The following is a 23,817-nucleotide window of genomic DNA, read 5'->3' on the forward strand; positions in this document are numbered from 1 at the left end:
TTATGTACCCTTCTGTAGCCATTTTTTTACGAACTTTTCAAACTTCAATTGTATCAAAACTACAGATATAATGAATAATAGAGATAGGCCATTTTGTACATATTCCAAGGGATAATTGTCTAGGAGTATAACATATTTTGGCTGTATCTGTTAAAAAAATAAATTAGTAATTAGTAATAGCTTTAAATATAGAAAACTGATAGTTGCAATTTATTCAAATTTAATCTCATGATGCATTTTTCTTTAAAATCCTCATTTGGAGACAAGTATATAGACAATTATATACCTTCTTGTTAAAACATACTACATAACAGTATCAATTGAATAAAAGAAATTTTAAACCAATTTGTAATAAATTGTTATTTTAGCTGTTGTTCTGGGGAAAACAGATATTTGTTATCCCACACATATAGACATAGTTTAAAGTACAGTTATACATACCAAATCCATACATGCTAAACATTCTGATGCGAGATCCATCTACCATGAAACAATATTCATTGTTCAGTAGCACAACATATGTAGGCTGTATCTATAACAAAAAAAATCTTAAAGAATTAGCATCAGCTTTGGATAGACAATTGGCTCTTAAAATCAATTATAAAATAAATGTGGCAGGTATTTCATGTCCAATCAGTAATTTTTTTGTTAAAATATATGGGGAATATATTTTGGCTATTGAAATTGATGTGACGTGTTTTGAATCAAATCTTAAATCAGCGACATTTGATTTACAATTACTGTGAATTCTAATTAAAATATGCCTCATTCGAGTCTAAATTTGAATAAAAGAAATTGATTTAAGACCAAATTTGTCCTACAATTCTAAGCTATTGTTACAGTAAAACATATTTTTATTGTCTCCCTTATATTAACATAGTTTCAAGTACAATTGTAATTAGCAAATACTAACATGCGACTCATCCCGGAGTGTTATTCACCACGAAATCCCTCTCGTTGGAGTGGAACATATTTTGGTATCTGTAACAAAAGGAAATAATAAATTAGTATCAGCTTCAAAATGTGGAATATATTTTGGCTATTGAAATTGATGGGATGTGTTTTGAATCAAATCTTAAATCAGTGACATTTGATTTACAATTACTGTGAATTCTAATTAAAATATGCCTCATTCGAGTCTAAATTTGAATAAAAGAAATTGATTTAAGACCAAATTTGTCACACAATTCTAAGCTATTGTTACAGTAAAACATATTTTTATTGTCTCCCTTATATTAACATAGTTTCAAGTACAATTGTAATTAGCAAATACTAACATGCGACTCATCCTGGAGTGTTATTCACCACGAAATCCCTCTCGTTGGAGTGGAACATATTTGGGTATCTGTAACAAAAGGAAATAATAAATTAGTATCAGCTTCAAAATGGGGAATATATTTTGGCTTTTGAAATTGATGCGACGTGTTTTGAATCAAATCTTAAATCAGCGACATTTGATTTACAATAACTGTGAATTCTAATTAAAATATGCCTCATTCGAGTCTAAATTTGAATTAAAGAAATTGATTTAAGACCAAATTTGTCCTACAATTCTAAGCTATTGTTACAGTAAAACATATTTTTATTGTCTCCCTTATATTAACATAGTTTCAAGTACAATTGTAATTAGCAAATACTAACATGCGACTCTTCCTGGTAGTTTTTCACAATGAAATCCCTCGTTGGAGTGGAACATATTTGGGTATCTGTAACAAAAGGAAATAATAAATTAGTATCAGCTTCAAAATGGGGAATATATTTTGGCTTTTGAAATTGATGTGATGTGTTTTGAATCAAATCTTAAATCAGTGACATTTGATTTACAATTACTGTGAATTCTAATTAAAATATGCCTCATTCGAGTCTAAATTTGAATAAAAGAAATTGATTTAAGACCAAATTTGTCATACAATTCTAAGCTATTGTTACAGTAAAACATATTTTTATTGTCTCCCTTATATTAACATAGTTTCAAGTACAATTGTAATTAGCAAATACTAACATGCGACTCTTCCCGGTAGTTTTTCACCATGAAATCCCTCGTTGGAGTGGAACATATTTGGGTATCTGTAACAAAAGGAAATAATAAATTAGTATCAGCTTCAAAATGGGGAATATATTTTGGCTTTTGAAATTGATGTGATGTGTTTTGAATCATATCTTAAATCAGTGACATTTGATTTACAATTACTGTGAATTCTAATTAAAATATGCCTCATTCGAGTCTAAATTTGAATAAAAGAAATTGATTTAAGACCAAATTTCTCATACAATTCTAAGCTATTGTTACAGTAAAACCTATTTTTATTGTCTCCCTTATATTAACATAGTTTCAAGTACAATTGTAATTAGCAAATACTAACATGCGACTCTTCCCGGTAGTTTTTCACCATGAAATCCCTCGTTGGAGTGGAACATATTTGGGTATCTGTAACAAAAGGAAATAATAAATTAGTATCAGCTTCAAAATGGGGAATATATTTTGGCTTTTGAAATTGATGTGATGTGTTTTGAATCAAATTTTAAATCAGCGACATTTGATTTACAATTACTGTGAATTCTAATTAAAATATGCCTCATTCGAGTCTAAATTTGAATAAAAGAAATTGATTTAAGACCAAATTTATCATACAATTCTAAGCTATTGTTACAGTAAAACCTATTTTTATTGTCTCCCTTATATTAACATAGTTTCAAGTACAATTGTAATTAGCAAATACTAACATGCGACTCTTCCCGGTAGTTTTTCACCATGAAATCCCTCGTTGGAGTGGAACATATTTGAGTATCTGTAACAAAAGGAAATAATAAATTAGTATCAGCTTCAAAATGGGGAATATATTTTGGCTTTTGAAATTGATGTGATGTGTTTTGAATCAAATTTTAAATCAGCGACATTTGATTTACAATTACTGTGAATTCTAATTAAAATATGCCTCATTCGAGTCCAAATTTGAATAAAAGAAATTGATTTAAGACCAAATTTGTCATACAATTCTAAGCTATTGTTACAGTAAAACATATTTTTATTGTCTCCCTTATATTAACATAGTTTCAAGTACAATTGTAATTAGCAAATACTAACATGCGACTCTTCCCGGTAGTTTTTCACCATGAAATCCCTCGTTGGAGTGGAACATATTTGGGTATCTGTAACAAAAGGAAATAATAAATTAGTATCAGCTTCAAAATGGGGAATATATTTTGGCTTTTGAAATTGATGTGATGTGTTTTGAATCATATCTTAAATCAGTGACATTTGATTTACAATTACTGTGAATTCTAATTAAAATATGCCTCATTCGAGTCTAAATTTGAATAAAAGAAATTGATTTAAGACCAAATTTCTCATACAATTCTAAGCTATTGTTACAGTAAAACATATTTTTATTGTCTCCCTTATGTTAACATAGTTTCAAGTACAATTGTAATTAGCAAATACTAACATGTGACTCTTCCCGGTAGTTTTTCACCATGAAATCCCTCGTTGGAGTGGAACATATTTGGGTATCTGTAACAAAAGGAAATAATAAATTAGTATCAGCTTCAAAATGGGGAATATATTTTGGCTTTTGAAATTGATGTGATGTGTTTTGAATCAAATTTTAAATCAGCGACATTTGATTTATCATTACTGTGAATTCTAATTAAAATATGCCTCATTCGAGTCTAAATTTGAATAAAAGAAATTGATTTAAGACCAAATTTGTCATACAATTCTAAGCTATTGTTACAGTAAAACATATTTTTATTGTCTCCCTTATATTAACATAGTTTCAAGTACAATTGTAATTAGCAAATACTAACATGCGACTCTTCCCGGTAGTTTTTCACCATGAAATCCCTCGTTGGAGTGGAACATATTTGGGTATCTGTAACAAAAGGAAATAATAAATTAGTATCAGCTTCAAAATGGGGAATATATTTTGGCTTTTGAAATTGATGTGATGTGTTTTGAATCAAATTTTAAATCAGCGACATTTGATTTATCATTACTGTGAATTCTAATTAAAATATGCCTCATTCGAGTCTAAATTTGAATAAAAGAAATTGATTTAAGACCAAATTTGTCATACAATTCTAAGCTATTGTTACAGTAAAACCTATTTTTATTGTCTCCCTTATATTAACATAGTTTCAAGTACAATTGTAATTAGCAAATACTAACATGCGACTCTTCCCGGTAGTTTTTCACCATGAAATCCCTCGTTGGAGTGGAACATATTTGGGTATCTGTAACAAAAGGAAATAATAAATTAGTATCAGCTTCAAAATGGGGAATATATTTTGGCTTTTGAAATTGATGTGATGTGTTTTGAATCAAATTTTAAATCAGCGACATTTGATTTACAATTACTGTGAATTCTAATTAAAATATGCCTCATTCGAGTCTAAATTTGAATAAAAGAAATTGATTTAAGACCAAATTTATCATACAATTCTAAGCTATTGTTACAGTAAAACCTATTTTTATTGTCTCCCTTATATTAACATAGTTTCAAGTACAATTGTAATTAGCAAATACTAACATGCGACTCTTCCCGGTAGTTTTTCACCATGAAATCCCTCGTTGGAGTGGAACATATTTGAGTATCTGTAACAAAAGGAAATAATAAATTAGTATCAGCTTCAAAATGGGGAATATATTTTGGCTTTTGAAATTGATGTGATGTGTTTTGAATCAAATTTTAAATCAGCGACATTTGATTTACAATTACTGTGAATTCTAATTAAAATATGCCTCATTCGAGTCCAAATTTGAATAAAAGAAATTGATTTAAGACCAAATTTGTCATACAATTCTAAGCTATTGTTACAGTAAAACATATTTTTATTGTCTCCCTTATATTAACATAGTTTCAAGTACAATTGTAATTAGCAAATACTAACATGCGACTCTTCCCGGTAGTTTTTCACCATGAAATCCCTCGTTGGAGTGGAACATATTTGGGTATCTGTAACAAAAGGAAATAATAAATTAGTATCAGCTTCAAAATGGGGAATATATTTTGGCTTTTGAAATTGATGTGATGTGTTTTGAATCATATCTTAAATCAGTGACATTTGATTTACAATTACTGTGAATTCTAATTAAAATATGCCTCATTCGAGTCTAAATTTGAATAAAAGAAATTGATTTAAGACCAAATTTCTCATACAATTCTAAGCTATTGTTACAGTAAAACATATTTTTATTGTCTCCCTTATGTTAACATAGTTTCAAGTACAATTGTAATTAGCAAATACTAACATGTGACTCTTCCCGGTAGTTTTTCACCATGAAATCCCTCGTTGGAGTGGAACATATTTGGGTATCTGTAACAAAAGGAAATAATAAATTAGTATCAGCTTCAAAATGGGGAATATATTTTGGCTTTTGAAATTGATGTGATGTGTTTTGAATCAAATTTTAAATCAGCGACATTTGATTTATCATTACTGTGAATTCTAATTAAAATATGCCTCATTCGAGTCTAAATTTGAATAAAAGAAATTGATTTAAGACCAAATTTGTCATACAATTCTAAGCTATTGTTACAGTAAAACATATTTTTATTGTCTCCCTTATATTAACATAGTTTCAAGTACAATTGTAATTAGCAAATACTAACATGCGACTCTTCCCGGTAGTTTTTCACCATGAAATCCCTCGTTGGAGTGGAACATATTTGGGTATCTGTAACAAAAGGAAATAATAAATTAGTATCAGCTTCAAAATGGGGAATATATTTTGGCTTTTGAAATTGATGTGATGTGTTTTGAATCAAATTTTAAATCAGCGACATTTGATTTATCATTACTGTGAATTCTAATTAAAATATCCCTCATTCGAGTCTAAATTTGAATAAAAGAAATTGATTTAAGACCAAATTTGTCATACAATTCTAAGCTATTGTTACAGTAAAACCTATTTTTATTGTCTCCCTTATATTAACATAGTTTCAAGTACAATTGTAATTAGCAAATACTAACATGCGACTCTTCCCGGTAGTTTTTCACCATGAAATCCCTCGTTGGAGTGGAACATATTTGGGTATCTGTAACAAAAGGAAATAATAAATTAGTATCAGCTTCAAAATGGGGAATATATTTTGGCTTTTGAAATTGATGTGATGTGTTTGGAATCAAATCTTAAATCAGTGACATTTGATTTACAATTACTGTGAATTCTAATTAAAATATGCCTCATTCGAGTCTAAATTTGAATAAAACAAATTGATTTAAGACCAAATTTCTCATACAATTCTAAGCTATTGTCACAGTAAAACATATTTTTATTGTCTCCCTTATATTAACATAGTTTCAAGTACAATTGTAATTAGCAAATACTAACATGCGACTCTTCCCGGTAGTTTTTCACCATGAAATCCCTCGTTGGAGTGGAACATATTTGGGTATCTGTAACAAAAGAAAATAATAAATTAGTATCAGCTTCAAAATGGGGAATATATTTTGGCTTTTGAAATTGATGTGATGTGTTTTGAATCAAATTTTAAATCAGCGACATTTGATTTACAATTACTGTGAATTCTAATTAAAATATGCCTCATTCAAGTCTAAATTTGAATAAAAGAAATTGATTTAAGACCAAATTTATCATACAATTCTAAGCTATTGTTACAGTAAAACCTATTTTTATTCTCTCCCTTATATTAACATAGTTTCAAGTACAATTGTAATTAGCAAATACTAACATGCGACTCTTCCCGGTAGTTTTTCACCATGAAATCCCTCGTTGGAGTGGAACATATTTGGGTATCTGTAACAAAAGGAAATAATAAATTAGTATCAGCTTCAAAATGGGGAATATATTTTGGCTTTTGAAATTGATGTGACGTGTTTTGAATCAAATCTTAAATCAGCGACATTTGATTTACAATAACTGTGAATTCTAATTAAAATATGCCTCATTCGAGTCTAAATTTGAATTAAAGAAATTGATTTAAGACCAAATTTGTCCTACAATTCTAAGCTATTGTTACAGTAAAACCTATTTTTATTGTCTCCCTTATATCAACATAGTTTCAAGTACAATTGTAATTAGCAAATACTAACATGCGACTCTTCCCGGTAGTTTTTCACCATGAAATCCCTCGTTGGAGTGGAACATATTTGGGTATCTGTAACAAAAGGAAATAATAAATTAGTATCAGCTTCAAAATGGGGAATATATTTTGGCTTTTGAAATTGATGTGATGTGTTTTGAATCAAATTTTAAAAAAGCGACATTTGATTTACAATTACTGTGAATTCTAATTAAAATATGCCTCATTCAAGTCTAAATTTGAATAAAAGAAATTGATTTAAGACCAAATTTATCATACAATTCTAAGCTATTGTTACAGTAAAACCTATTTTTATTGTCTCCCTTATATTAACATAGTTTCAAGTACAATTGTAATTAGCAAATACTAACATGCGACTCTTCCCGGTAGTTTTTCACCATGAAATCCCTCGTTGGAGTGGAACATATTTGGGTATCTGTAACAAAAGGAAATAATAAATTAGTATCAGCTTCAAAATGGGGAATATATTTTGGCTTTTGAAATTGATGTGATGTGTTTTGAATCAAATTTTAAATCAGCGACATTTGATTTACAATTACTGTGAATTCTAATTAAAATATGCCTCATTCGAGTCTAAATTTGAATAAAAGAAATTGATTTAAGACCAAATTTGTCATACAATTCTAAGCTATTGTTACAGTAAAACATATTTTTATTGTCTCCCTTATATTAACATAGTTTCAAGTACAATTGTAATTAGCAAATACTAACATGCGACTCTTCCCGGTAGTTTTTCACCATGAAATCCCTCGTTGGAGTGGAACATATTTGGGTATCTGTAACAAAAGGAAATAATAAATTAGTATCAGCTTCAAAATGGGGAATATATTTTGGCTTTTGAAATTGATGTGATGTGTTTTGAATCAAATTTTAAATCAGCAACATTTGATTTATACTTACTGTGAATTGTAATTAAAATATGCCTCATTCGAGTCTAAATTTGAATAAAAGAAATTGATTTAAGACCAAATTTGTCATACAATTCTAAGCTATTGTTACAGTAAAACATATTTTTATTGTCTCCCTTATATTAACATAGTTTCAAGTACAATTGTACTTAGCAAATACTAACATGCGACTCTTCCCAGTAGTTTTTCACCATGAAATCCCTCGTTGGAGTGGAACATATTTGGGTATCTGTAACAAAAGGAAATAATAAATTAGTATCAGCTTCAAAATGGGGAATATATTTTGGCTTTTGAAATTGATGTGATGTGTTTTGAATCAAATTTTAAATCAGCGACATTTGATTTACAATTACTGTGAATTGTAATTAAAATATGCCTCATTCAAGTCTAAATTTGAATAAAAGAAATTGATTTAAGACCAAATTTATCATACAATTCTAAGCTATTGTTACAGTAAAACATATTTTTATTGTCTCCCTTATATTAACATAGTTTCAAGTACAATTGTAATTAGCAAATACTAACATGCGACTCTTCCCCGTAGTTTTTCACCATGAAGTCCCTCGTTGGAGTGGAACATATTTGGGTATCTGTAACAAAAGGAAATAATAAATTAGTATCAGCTTCAAAATGGGGAATATATTTTGGCTTTTGAAATTGATGTGATGTGTTTTGAATCAAATTTTAAATCAGCGACATTTGATTTATACTTACTGTGAATTCTAATTAAAATATGCCTCATTCAAGTCTAAATTTGAATCAAAGAAATTGATTTAAGACCAAATTTGTCATACAATTCTAAGCTATTGTTACAGTAAAACATATTTTTATTGTCTCCCTTATATTAACATAGTTTCAAGTACAATTGTAATTAGCAAATACTAACATGCGACTCTTCCCGGTAGTTTTTCACCATGAAATCCCTCGTTGGAGTGGAACATATTTGGGTATCTGTAACAAAAGGAAATAATAAATTAGTATCAGCTTCAAAATGGGGAATATATTTTGGCTTTTGAAATTGATGTGATGTGTTTTGAATCAAATCTTAAATCAGTGACATTTGATTTACAATTACTGTGAATTCTAATTAAAATATGCCTCATTCGAGTCTAAATTTGAATAAAAGAAATTGATTTTAGACCAAATTTATCATACAATTCTAAGCTATTGTTACAGTAAAACATATTTTTATTGTCTCCCTTATATTAACATAGTTTCAAGTACAATTGTAATTAGCAAATACTAACATGCGACTCTTCCCGGTAGTTTTTCCCCATGAAATCCCTCGTTGGAGTGGAACATATTTGGGTATCTGTAACAAAAGGAAATAATAAATTAGTATCAGCTTCAAAATGGGGAATATATTTTGGCTTTTGAAATTGATGTGATGTGTTTTGAATCAAATTTTAAATCAGCGACATTTGATTTACAATTACTGTGAATTCTAATTAAAATATGCCTTATTCGAGTCTAAATTTGAATTAAAGAAATTAATTTAAGACCAAATTTGTCCTACAATTCTAAGCTATTGTTACAGTAAAACCTATTTTTATTGTCTCCCTTATATTAACATAGTTTCAAGTACAATTGTAATTAGCAAATACTAACATGCGACTCTTCCCGGTAGTTTTTCACCATGAAATCCCTCGCTGGAGTGGAACATATTTGGGTATCTGTAACAAAAAAAATAATAAATAAGTATCAGCTTCAAAATGGGGAATATATTTTGGCTTTTGAAATTGATGTGATGTGTTTTGAATCAAATTTTAAATCAGCGACATTTGATTTACAATTACTGTGAATTCTAATTAAAATATGCCTCATTCGAGTCTAAATTTGAATAAAAGAAATTGATTTAAGACCAAATTTATCATACAATTCTAAGCTATTGTTACAGTAAAACCTATTTTTATTGTCTCCCTTATATTAACATAGTTTCAAGTACAATTGTAATTAGCAAATACTAACATGCGACTCTTCCCGGTAGTTTTTCACCATGAAATCCCTCGTTGGAGTGGAACATATTTGGGTATCTGTAACAAAAGGAAATAATAAATTAGTATCAGCTTCAAAATGGGGAATATATTTTGGCTTTTGAAATTGATGTGACGTGTTTTGAATCAAATCTTAAATCAGCGACATTTGATTTACAATAACTGTGAATTCTAATTAAAATATGCCTCATTCGAGTCTAAATTTGAATTAAAGAAATTGATTTAAGACCAAATTTGTCCTACAATTCTAAGCTATTGTTACAGTAAAACCTATTTTTATTGTCTCCCTTATATTAACATAGTTTCAAGTACAATTGTAATTAGCAAATACTAACATGCGACTCTTCCCGGTAGTTTTTCACCATGAAATCCCTCGTTGGAGTGGAACATATTTGGGTATCTGTAACAAAAGGAAATAATAAATTAGTATCAGCTTCAAAATGGGGAATATATTTTGGCTTTTGAAATTGATGTGATGTGTTTTGAATCAAATTTTAAATCAGCGACATTTGATTTATACTTACTGTGAATTCTAATTAAAATATGCCTCATTCGAGTCTAAATTTGAATAAAAGAAATTGATTTAAGACCAAATTTGTCATACAATTCTAAAGCTATTGTTACAGTAAAACATATTTTTATTGTCTCCCTTATATTAACATAGTTTCAAGTACAATTGTAATTAGCAAATACTAACATGCGACTCTTCCCGGTAGTTTTTCACCATGAAATCCCTCGTTGGAGTGGAACATATTTGGGTATCTGTAACAAAAGGAAATAATAAATTAGTATCAGCTTCAAAATGGGGAATATATTTTGGCTTTTGAAATTGATGTGATGTGTTTTGAATCAAATCTTAAATCAGCGACATTTGATTTACAATTACTGTGAATTCTAATTAAAATATGCCTCATTCGAGTCTAAATTTGAATAAAAGAAATTGATTTAAGACCAAATTTATCATACAATTCTAAGCTATTGTTACAGTAAAACATATTTTTATTGTCTCCCTTATATTAACATAGTTTCAAGTACAATTGTAATTAGCAAATACTAACATGCGACTCTTCCCGGTAGTTTTTCACCATGAAATCCCTCGTTGGAGTGGAACATATTTGGGTATCTGTAACAAAAGGAAATAATAAATTAGTATCAGCTTCAAAATGGGGAATATATTTTGGCTTTTGAAATTGATGTGATGTGTTTTGAATCAAATTTTAAATCAGCGACATTTGATTTACAATTACTGTGAATTCTAATTAAAATATGCCTTATTCGAGTCTAAATTTGAATAAAAGAAATTGATTTAAGACCAAATTTGTCATACAATTCTAAGCTATTGTTACAGTAAAACATATTTTTATTGTCTCCCTTATATTAACATAGTTTCAAGTACAATTGTAATTAGCAAATACTAACATGCGACTCTTCCCGGTAGTTTTTCACCATGAAATCCCTCGTTGGAGTGGAACATATTTGGGTATCTGTAACAAAAGGAAATAATAAATTAGTATCAGCTTCAAAATGGGGAATATATTTTGGCTTTTGAAATTGATGTGATGTGTTTTGAATCAAATTTTAAATCAGCGACATTTGATTTATACTTACTGTGAATTCTAATTAAAATATGCCTCATTCAAGTCTAAATTTGAATAAAAGAAATTGATTTAAGACCAAATTTGTCATACAATTCTAAGCTATTGTTACAGTAAAACATATTTTTATTGTCTCCCTTATATTAACATAGTTTCAAGTACAATTGTAATTAGCAAATACTAACATGCGACTCTTCCCGGTAGTTTTTCACCATGAAATCCCTCGTTGGAGTGGAACATATTTGGGTATCTGTAACAAAAGGAAATAATAAATTAGTATCAGCTTCAAAATGGGGAATATATTTTGGCTTTTGAAATTGATGTGATGTGTTTTGAATCAAATTTTAAATCAGCGACATTTGATTTACAATTACTGTGAATTCTAATTAAAATATGCCTCATTCGAGTCTAAATTTGAATAAAAGAAATTGATTTAAGACCAAATTTGTCATACAATTCTAAGCTATTGTTACAGTAAAACATATTTCTATTGTCACCCTTATATTAACATAGTTTCAAGTACAATTGTAATTAGCAAATACTAACATGCGACTCTTCCCGGTAGTTTTTCACCATGAAATCCCTCGTTGGAGTGGAACATATTTGGGTATCTGTAACAAAAGGAAATAATAAATTAGAATCAGCTTCAAAATGGGGAATATATTTTGGCTTTTGAAATTGATGTGATGTGTTTTGAATCAAATTTTAAATCAGCGACATTTGATTTATACTTACTGTGAATTCTAATTAAAATATGCCTCATTCGAGTCTAAATTTGAATAAAAGAAATTGATTTAAGACCAAATTTGTCATACAATTCTAAGCTATTGTTACAGTAAAACATATTTTTATTGTCTCCCTTATATTAACATAGTTTCAAGTACAATTGTAATTAGCAAATACTAACATGCGACTCTTCCCGGTAGTTTTTCACCATGAAATCCCTCGTTGGAGTGGAACATATTTGGGTATCTGTAACAAAAGGAAATAATAAATTAGTATCAGCTTCAAAATGGGGAATATATTTTGGCTTTTGAAATTGATGTGATGTGTTTTGAATCAAATTTTAAATCAGCGACATTTGATTTATACTTACTGTGAATTCTAATTAAAATATGCCTCATTCAAGTCTAAATTTGAATAAAAGAAATTGATTTAAGACCAAATTTGTCATACAATTCTAAGCTATTGTTACAGTAAAACATATTTTTATTGTCTCCCTTATATTAACATAGTTTCAAGTACAATTGTAATTAGCAAATACTAACATGCGACTCTTCCCGGTAGTTTTTCACCATGAAATCCCTCGTTGGAGTGGAACATATTTGGGTATCTGTAACAAAAGGAAATAATAAATTAGTATCAGCTTCAAAATGGGGAATATATTTTGGCTTTTGAAATTGATGTGATGTGTTTTGAATCAAATTTTAAATCAGCGACATTTGATTTACAATTACTGTGAATTCTAATTAAAATATGCCTCATTCGAGTCTAAATTTGAATAAAAGAAATTGATTTAAGACCAAATTTGTCATACAATTCTAAGCTATTGTTACAGTAAAACATATTTCTATTGTCACCCTTATATTAACATAGTTTCAAGTACAATTGTAATTAGCAAATACTAACATGCGACTCTTCCCGGTAGTTTTTCACCATGAAATCCCTCGTTGGAGTGGAACATATTTGGGTATCTGTAACAAAAGGAAATAATAAATTAGAATCAGCTTCAAAATGGGGAATATATTTTGGCTTTTGAAATTGATGTGATGTGTTTTGAATCAAATTTTAAATCAGCGACATTTGATTTATACTTACTGTGAATTCTAATTAAAATATGCCTCATTCGAGTCTAAATTTGAATAAAAGAAATTGATTTAAGACCAAATTTGTCATACAATTCTAAGCTATTGTTACAGTAAAACATATTTTTATTGTCTCCCTTATATTAACATAGTTTCAAGTACAATTGTAATTAGCAAATACTAACATGCGACTCTTCCCGGTAGTTTTTCACCATGAAATCCCTCGTTGGAGTGGAACATATTTGGGTATCTGTAACAAAAGGAAATAATAAATTAGTATCAGCTTCAAAATGGGGAATATATTTTGGCTTTTGAAATTGATGTGATGTGTTTTGAATCAAATCTTAAATCAGTGACATTTGATTTACAATTACTGTGAATTCTAATTAAAATATGCCTCATTCGAGTCTAAATTTGAATAAAAGAAATTGATTTTAGACCAAATTTATCATACAATTCTAAGCTATTGTTACAGTAAAACATATTTTTATTGTCTCCCTTATATTAACATAGTTTCAAGTACAATTGTAATTAGCAAATACTAACATGCGACTCTTCCCGGTAGTTTTTCACCATGAAATCCCTCGTTGGAGTGGAACATATTTGGGTATCTGTAACAAAAGGAAATAATAAATTAGTATCAGCTTCAAAATGGGGAATATATTTTGGCTTTTGAAATTGATGTGACGTGTTTTGAATCAAATCTTAAATCAGCGACATTTGATTTACAATAACTGTGAATTCTAATTAAAATATGCCTCATTCGAGTCGAATTTGAATTAAAGAAATTGATTTAAGACCAAATTTGTCCTACAATTCTAAGCTATTGTTACAGTAAAACCTATTTTTATTGTCTCCCTTATATTAACATAGTTTCAAGTACAATTGTAATTAGCAAATACTAACATGCGACTCTTCCCGGTAGTTTTTCACCATGAAATCCCTCGTTGGAGTGGAACATATTTGGGTATCTGTAACAAAAGGAAATAATAAATTAGTATCAGCTTCAAAATGGGGAATATATTTTGGCTTTTGAAATTGATGTGATGTGTTTTGAATCAAATTTTAAATCAGCGACATTTGATTTACAATTACTGTGAATTCTAATTAAAATATGCCTCATTCGAGTCTAAATTTGAATAAAAGAAATTGATTTAAGACCAAATTTGTCATACAATTCTAAGCTATTGTTACAGTAAAACATATTTTTATTGTCTCCCTTATATTAACATAGTTTCAAGTACAATTGTAATTAGCAAATACTAACATGCGACTCTTCCCGGTAGTTTTTCACCATGAAATCCCTCGTTGGAGTGGAACATATTTGGGTATCTGTAACAAAAGGAAATAATAAATTAGTATCAGCTTCAAAATGGGGAATATATTTTGGCTTTTGAAATTGATGTGACGTGTTTTGAATCAAATCTTAAATCAGCGACATTTGATTTACAATAACTGTGAATTCTAATTAAAATATGCCTCATTCGAGTCTAAATTTGAATTAAAGAAATTGATTTAAGACCAAATTTGTCCTACAATTCTAAGCTATTGTTACAGTAAAACCTATTTTTATTGTCTCCCTTATATTAACATAGTTTCAAGAACAATTGTAATTAGCAAATACTAACATGCGACTCTTCCCGGTAGTTTTTCACCATGAAATCCCTCGTTGGAGTGGAACATATTTGGGTATCTGTAACAAAAGGAAATAATAAATTAGTATCAGCTTCAAAATGGGGAATATATTTTGGCTTTTGAAATTGATGTGATGTGTTTTGAATCAAATTTTAAATCAGCGACATTTGATTTATACTTACTGTGAATTCTAATTAAAATATGCCTCATTCAAGTCTAAATTTGAATAAAAGAAATTGATTTAAGACCAAATTTGTCATACAATTCTAAGCTATTGTTACAGTAAAACATATTTTTATTGTCTCCCTTATATTAACATAGTTTCAAGTACAATTGTAATTAGCAAATACTAACATGCGACTCTTCCCGGTAGTTTTTCACCATGAAATCCCTCGTTGGAGTGGAACATATTTGGGTATCTGTAACAAAAGGAAATAATAAATTAGTATCAGCTTCAAAATGGGGAATATATTTTGGCTTTTGAAATTGATGTGATGTGTTTTGAATCAAATTTTAAATCAGCGACATTTGATTTATACTTACTGTGAATTCTAATTAAAATATGCCTCATTCGAGTCTAAATTTGAATAAAAGAAATTGATTTAAGACCAAATTTGTCATACAATTCTAAGCTATTGTTACAGTAAAACATATTTTTATTGTCTCCCTTATATTAACATAGTTTCAAGTACAATTGTAATTAGCAAATACTAACATGCGACTCTTCCCGGTAGTTTTTCACCATGAAATCCCTCGTTGGAGTGGAACATATTTGGGTATCTGTAACAAAAGGAAATAATAAATTAGTATCAGCTTCAAAATGGGGAATATATTTTGGCTTTTGAAATTGATGTGATGTGTTTTGAATCAAATTTTAAATCAGCGACATTTGATTTATACTTACTGTGAATTCTAATTAAAATATGCCTCATTCAAGTCTAAATTTGAATAAAAGAAATTGATTTAAGACCAAATTTGTCATACAATTCTAAGCTATTGTTACAGTAAAACATATTTTTATTGTCTCCCTTATATTAACATAGTTTCAAGTACAATTGTAATTAGCAAATACTAACATGCGACTCTTCCCGGTAGTTTTTCACCATGAAATCCCTCGATGGAGTGGAACATATTTGGGTATCTGTAACAAAAGGAAATAATAAATTAGTATCAGCTTCAAAATGGGGAATATATTTTGGCTTTTGAAATTGATGTGATGTGTTTTGAATCAAATTTTAAATCAGCGACATTTGATTTACAATTACTGTGAATTCTAATTAAAATATGCCTCATTCGAGTCTAAATTTGAATAAAAGAAATTGATTTAAGACCAAATTTGTCATACAATTCTAAGCTATTGTTACAGTAAAACATATTTCTATTGTCACCCTTATATTAACATAGTTTCAAGTACAATTGTAATTAGCAAATACTAACATGCGACTCTTCCCGGTAGTTTTTCACCATGAAATCCCTCGTTGGAGTGGAACATATTTGGGTATCTGTAACAAAAGGAAATAATAAATTAGAATCAGCTTCAAAATGGGGAATATATTTTGGCTTTTGAAATTGATGTGATGTGTTTTGAATCAAATTTTAAATCAGCGACATTTGATTTATACTTACTGTGAATTCTAATTAAAATATGCCTCATTCGAGTCTAAATTTGAATAAAAGAAATTGATTTAAGACCAAATTTGTCATACAATTCTAAGCTATTGTTACAGTAAAACATATTTTTATTGTCTCCCTTATATTAACATAGTTTCAAGTACAATTGTAATTAGCAAATACTAACATGCGACTCTTCCCGGTAGTTTTTCACCATGAAATCCCTCGTTGGAGTGGAACATATTTGGGTATCTGTAACAAAAGGAAATAATAAATTAGTATCAGCTTCAAAATGGGGAATATATTTTGGCTTTTGAAATTGATGTGACGTGTTTTGAATCAAATCTTAAATCAGCGACATTTGATTTACAATAACTGTGAATTCTAATTAAAATATGCCTCATTCGAGTCGAATTTGAATTAAAGAAATTGATTTAAGACCAAATTTGTCCTACAATTCTAAGCTATTGTTACAGTAAAACCTATTTTTATTGTCTCCCTTATATTAACATAGTTTCAAGTACAATTGTAATTAGCAAATACTAACATGCAACTCTTCCCGGTAGTTTTTCACCATGAAATCCCTCGTTGGAGTGGAACATATTTGGGTATCTGTAACAAAAGGAAATAATAAATTAGTATCAGCTTCAAAATGGGGAATATATTTTGGCTTTTGAAATTGATGTGATGTGTTTTGAATCAAATTTTAAATCAGCGACATTTGATTTACAATTACTGTGAATTCTAATTAAAATATGCCTCATTCGAGTCTAAATTTGAATAAAAGAAATTGATTTAAGACCAAATTTGTCATACAATTCTAAGCTATTGTTACAGTAAAACATATTTTTATTGTCTCCCTTATATTAACATAGTTTCAAGTACAATTGTAATTAGCAAATACTAACATGCGACTCTTCCCGGTAGTTTTTCACCATGAAATCCCTCGTTGGAGTGGAACATATTTGGGTATCTGTAACAAAAGGAAATAATAAATTAGTATCAGCTTCAAAATGGGGAATATATTTTGGCTTTTGAAATTGATGTGACGTGTTTTGAATCAAATCTTAAATCAGCGACATTTGATTTACAATAACTGTGAATTCTAATTAAAATATGCCTCATTCGAGTCTAAATTTGAATTAAAGAAATTGATTTAAGACCAAATTTGTCCTACAATTCTAAGCTATTGTTACAGTAAAACCTATTTTTATTGTCTCCCTTATATTAACATAGTTTCAAGTACAATTGTAATTAGCAAATACTAACATGCGACTCTTCCCGGTAGTTTTTCACCATGAAATCCCTCGTTGGAGTGGAACATATTTGGGTATCTGTAACAAAAGGAAATAATAAATTAGTATCAGCTTCAAAATGGGGAATATATTTTGGCTTTTGAAATTGATGTGATGTGTTTTGAATCAAATTTTAAATCAGCGACATTTGATTTATACTTACTGTGAATTCTAATTAAAATATGCCTCATTCAAGTCTAAATTTGAATAAAAGAAATTGATTTAAGACCAAATTTGTCATACAATTCTAAGCTATTGTTACAGTAAAACATATTTTTATTGTCTCCCTTATATTAACATAGTTTCAAGTACAATTGTAATTAGCAAATACTAACATGCGACTCTTCCCGGTAGTTTTTCACCATGAAATCCCTCGTTGGAGTGGAACATATTTGGGTATCTGTAACAAAAGGAAATAATAAATTAGTATCAGCTTCAAAATGGGGAATATATTTTGGCTTTTGAAATTGATGTGATGTGTTTTGAATCAAATTTTAAATCAGCGACATTTGATTTATACTTACTGTGAATTCTAATTAAAATATGCCTCATTCGAGTCTAAATTTGAATAAAAGAAATTGATTTAATAGGTGCTTATATGTTATATAAGTTATGTTTATATACATAACTTTGATTTTAATTACTCAGTAGTCATTATTTTAGGATTTTCCCAGGATGTGTATTTTCTTTGCTGTTGAGATGAAACAGATTTATTATCATATGTCAATCAGTTAGATATGAAGTTTATCACATGTTCTTAGCAGGAGGTCTAATTTCATCAGTTCCAATACAAATATACATGTCTTGTTAATTAGTGACCACTTGTGGCATTTGGCTTCCTTTGTCCTTTGTTTCTTGATACATTAATCTGGGTGCAGTTTTAACTCCTCCCACTTAGGAGTATCCCATTAACAAGTTGTGTATTAAAAACCTGTGTATGCTGCCTTGAGTATTCATTTATCTAAATGCAGATTAAGTAGTTATAGAATAATCTTGGCTAATAGTGCTAATAGTGTTTTTAAATTAGCTAAAAACTTGAACTTTCAGTGTTTGGATTACTTTACAAAAGCTATATTACAGTTTTTAAACAACTAAATATAATTCAAACTATATAACCTGAAAAAATAAAACATTATTTTGGAATAACTGACAACAAAATGTCTGGCAGAGGAAAAGGTGTTCGAAGGAAAACTAGGAGTTCTCCGTATGAGACCCAATGGGATTCTAATAACCCTTCTAACTGGACAATAAACAAACTAAAAGAAGAACTTAACAAAAAGGGAATAAGAACACCTTCTGGTATGTCAAAACAAGTGTTAAAACAACTTTATTTAGAGAATTGTTTTGATGGAGTAACATCTTTAGAGACACAACAGACAGACACCATAAGTGATGAGATTAACGCAGATTCCTCACCAGAGAGCACTCTTCCAATTAACTTAGCAGAATCAGTGCCTCAACACAGAAGCAGTGTTACAAATGGTGAAAATGAGAATGGTGGAACAGACAGGAACATAGCTCAGTGTTTTGAAGGACTTCAAGAGACCTTCAAACAGCTAATTTACAGAGACAATTGTACTCATGACACAGGTAGAGATCGCGAATTCAACCTTCAACAGTGGTACAACCATGCAGGGATTGGGAATAGGAGTGAAACGTCTAACAGAGGAAATAATACCGTTTTACATGGAAATACACAAGAGCATGCATCTTTCATCTCAGGACCACAAGTTGGAAATGTTTCATGTGGAGTGCGTTCGGATGAATATTCTAATGTGGACATTATATCTCCTTCTATTCAAAAGCAAATCATTGACGGTAAGGATGTTAATTTGGCATCTCTTCTTATCCCAAACTATGAAACTCCCCAAATTCACTCTGTTGCAGCTAATGGGTTAGAGTTAAATATTTCTGGGAAGCCAGATCCCCGTCTTAATAGAAAACTCACAATTCAAGAATTCATTAAGGCATTTGGCAAGTTTAAGAGGGTCATGTCATCAGTTTACCCTGACCGTAGAGCAGAGCTAGATGCTTATGAAGATGAGATTATAGATATTAGTAATTTTTATGGTGACAGATTTTATGATTACCATAAATTGTTTTCTGCAAAATCAGCAGCTCTTTTAAGGGAGAGAAGGATTAAGGTTGACTGGAGCAAAAGAGATAGGGATCTTCTTTCATTAATAGTTGCTGGTGGGAATGTAAATGTTTGCAAAATTTGTAATTTGGTTGATCACACTACTGCTTTTTGTCCTATGCAAACCTCCATGACATATCAAGACTACCCAGATAAAGTATCAAGGCAGGTAGACACTACTGATAAGTTAGGTAGAAAGAAAATTTATCATTCTGGGCGGGAGGTTTGCAATAATTTTAATACCAGTAGGGGTTGTACCAGGAGTTTTTGTCATTTTTCACATATCTGTAGCAGATGTAAAGTCGCTGGTCATACCCTATTATCTTGTCAAAAAGTTTTCCCCTCTCAAGGTAGGACTGAAGTACAATCTAAGCCACATACAGTAAACTCTTCACAAAAGTTTGAGAAAATAACAACAAATAAGCAAGGTCAATGACTACATGATTTCCCATATCTGGCTACTACTCCAATTAATGTTATTAAACTTGCAAAAGAATTAATTTCTCATCCTGACAAAAAATTTGTTAACTATTTATGCAATGGCTTAGAGATAGGATTTGATACTATGGTATCTACAACAGATTTACCTACAAAAGAATGTAGGAATAGTTTATCTGCTAGGACACAACCAGATGTGGTTTCTGATTTGATAGAGAAAGAAGTTTTTAAAGGTTTCTTGTATGGGCCTTTTAAGGATCCCCCTTTTCAAAAATATAGGGTAAGCCCAATTGGTATTGCAGAAGGGAAATATTCTGGTAAAAAGCGTTTAATATTGGACTTATCTTCACCACATAATGATGATAAACATCTAAGTATTAATGATCTTATTGACAAACAGGATTGCTCAATGTCTTATGTTAGAATAGATGACGCTATTGATGTTATTTTGAAATTTGGAAGAAATTCCTGGCTTTGCAAGTTCGACATATCCGACGCGTTCAAAAATTGTCCAATTGTACCAAGTCAGTGGCCTCTTTTCTGCATAAAATGGGAAAAAATGTATTATTTTTATGTCCGTTTAACTTTTGGATGTCGTTCAAGCCCCAAAATTTTTGACCATTTATCCCAAGCTTTGTGTCATATTGCAGAAAACAATTACAAAGTTAATAGCATTTTGCATTTATTGGATGATTTCCTAACCATAGATCCACCAGATGCTGATGGTGAGAGGACTATGGCTATAATGATGATGATTTTCAAAAAACTGAACATTCCTATAGCAAAACATAAGACAATAGGTCCTGTAAAATGTTTAGAATATTTGGGTATTATTCTAGATTCTGAAAAAATGGAAGCTCGACTACCTCTTAATAAAGTTGATCGCATTTGTGAATTCATCAAAAAATTATACAGGAAAAAATCTTGTACAAAAAGGGAATTGTTGCAGCTTTTGGGTCACTTAAACTTTGCTTCACGTGTCATTTTACCTGGTAGATCCTTTGTTTCATACCTCATAGGGCTGTCCACTACTGTCAATGATTTGCATCATTATGTTAAATTAGATAAGGAATGCCATGTTGACCTAGAATTTTGGTTACTTTTTCTGAGCAGCTGGAATGGTGTGAACATGTTTTACAGTAGACAATTTTACTCAAGTTATGATATGGAACTTTTTACTGATGCCTCATCAACAAAAGGATTTGGTGGATATTTCAAGGGAGAATGGTTTTATTCATCATGGCCATCAAACATTGCTTATCCTGACAAAACATTTTCAATGGCTTTTCTTGAATTATACCCCATTGTAGTATCCGCAATACTGTGGGGCTCACAGTGGACAACAAAACGCATTCTTTTCTGGTGTGACAATGAAGCTACAGTGGCTATAGTAAAAAAGGGCCGTTCAAAGTGTTTACAAATAATGAAATTAATGAGGAAACTTACATGGTGTGCTTGTAAATTCAACTTTCATTTTAGTGCCAAACATGTTCCAGGATATCAGAATGATATAAGTGATGCTCTATCTCGTTTACAGATAGACAGATTCCGCAAACTAGCTCCCAGTGCAGCACAACATCCAATGAAGTGCCCAAGCAGCTCAGATGTAATGTGGTCCTAAATCAAGCAGTGAATGAACTTTGGAACAGTGCTATTGCTAATACTACAAGAACTGTGTATGATACTGGGTTCAGAAAATTTGAGACTTTTATGTTATTGAATGGTTTTCAATTTTCTAACTTACCTCCTATTTCTGAGGATATTTTAATTTATTTCATAGCCCACTGCTTTAAAATTCTGAGTTTACAATACTCTACCATTAAACTATATTTATGTGGAATTAGGTATATATATGTACAGGGTAATCAAAATGATCCCTTACAATCTGCTCATAATACACCTTTAATCAGACTTGATTATGTTTTAAATTCTGTAAAAAGACTGCAAAAACCAAAAAATCACATAAGATTACCAATAACTTTCGAAATTTTGGAAAAAATTGTAAATTGTTTGAGAAAAGGTTTTGTTCCAAGTTTACTGATTTAATGTTAAGAACTGCATGCATTGTCGCATTTTATGGATTTTTGAGATGTGGCGAGTTTACAGTGTCAAAGGCCTCACAGTTTGATCCACATATTAATTTATGTATTGAAGATGTTGTATTTCACTCAGACTTAGTAGTTTTGAAATTAAAACAATCAAAAACAGATCCTTTTAGAAAAGGCATAAATATACAGCTACATAAATTAGGTCAGCTTATCTGCCCTTACACAATTTTGTTAGAATATATACAAATAAGGAAAGAATTTTCTCCTACTAATCAAACTGATCCACTTTTCATAACCATTGATAAGAAACCTCTGGAGAGACAATATTTCATCACTTGTATTAAAAAAGTACTGGATATATGTGGTTTCAACTCAAGTCATTATAATGGTCATAGTTTTAGAATTGGGGCAGCTACAAGTGCTGGTAAGGCAAAAATAGAAGATCACTTGATAAAAACATTAGGGCGCTGGACTTCAGATAGTTACATCAGATACATTAGGGTAACGCCAGCATCTATTAAAACAGCTCAAAGTAGGTTAGGTAGAATTTAAGGGCATGCTCATTTTCAAATATTCCATACGCATGTTTTTTACAGAGATTCTGGATGATATTGTTTTTGTTTGACAATTGATTTTGATATTGTGTATTATTATGCGATAACATTTATTATTTTTTTTTTTTTTTTTTTTTATTTCATGGCTTTATTGAAGGTACCCCCTCCCTAACCTCACAAATCCTTGGGGACACTCAGCTGTTACCATCTGTGTTATGGCCATTTATGAAATTTTATCACTGGTTGTTTCAAAAATTTCACTCATCCCCCAAGAATTTCTGGGGATAAACTGTCAAATTTCATACAAATTCATTCCAACACCAATTCAACATCAACACTACTAGGCTTCCTCATAGCCTCCTTATAGGCTTCCTCATTGTCTCATTATAGGCTTCCTCATAGCCTCATAGGCATGATAGCCTCTAGGAATGATAGCCTCATAGGCTTCCTGATAGCCTCATTGCATTTATTTTGAACCATCGTTCCAATTGGGTTGGTGTGATGTCAAGCCAGGGGTCTATACTTTGCTACTTTTCAGTATGCACATAGCTAGGCTCTTGGTTTAGGCATGGAGCAAAAAATTAAATTTTTTAGCTGAGTAGTTTCCCCAAGGGCCAAATTATAATTGTGATGTATATATATAAAATAAAAGTTGTAATTAAATTATGATTTATGTTTAATTCAAACATGGATACCAAGGGCATTGCTACACAGTATTTCCCAGGAGTTT

General features: G+C 30.1%; 1 protein-coding gene and 1 long non-coding RNA gene across 2 annotated transcripts in view; both read right to left on the reverse strand.

The window, feature by feature from the left end:
• Nucleotides 1-23,817, reverse strand: part of LOC134686080 (uncharacterized) — a 379,196-nt gene that overhangs the window by 192,297 nt on the left and 163,082 nt on the right. The gene's annotated exons all lie outside the window — the stretch shown is intronic.
• On the reverse strand, nucleotides 119-17,202 carry LOC134686078 (uncharacterized). Its single transcript, XR_010101530.1, has 4 exons — nucleotides 17,163-17,202; nucleotides 1,278-1,345; nucleotides 442-532; nucleotides 119-147 (listed from the first exon to the last, which is right to left on the reverse strand). It is a non-coding gene; the product is annotated as an uncharacterized LOC134686078 (long non-coding RNA).

The sequence above is a fragment of the Mytilus trossulus genome, chromosome 10 (assembly GCF_036588685.1).
Source record: "Mytilus trossulus isolate FHL-02 chromosome 10, PNRI_Mtr1.1.1.hap1, whole genome shotgun sequence".
Taxonomy (NCBI): domain Eukaryota; kingdom Metazoa; phylum Mollusca; class Bivalvia; order Mytilida; family Mytilidae; genus Mytilus; species Mytilus trossulus.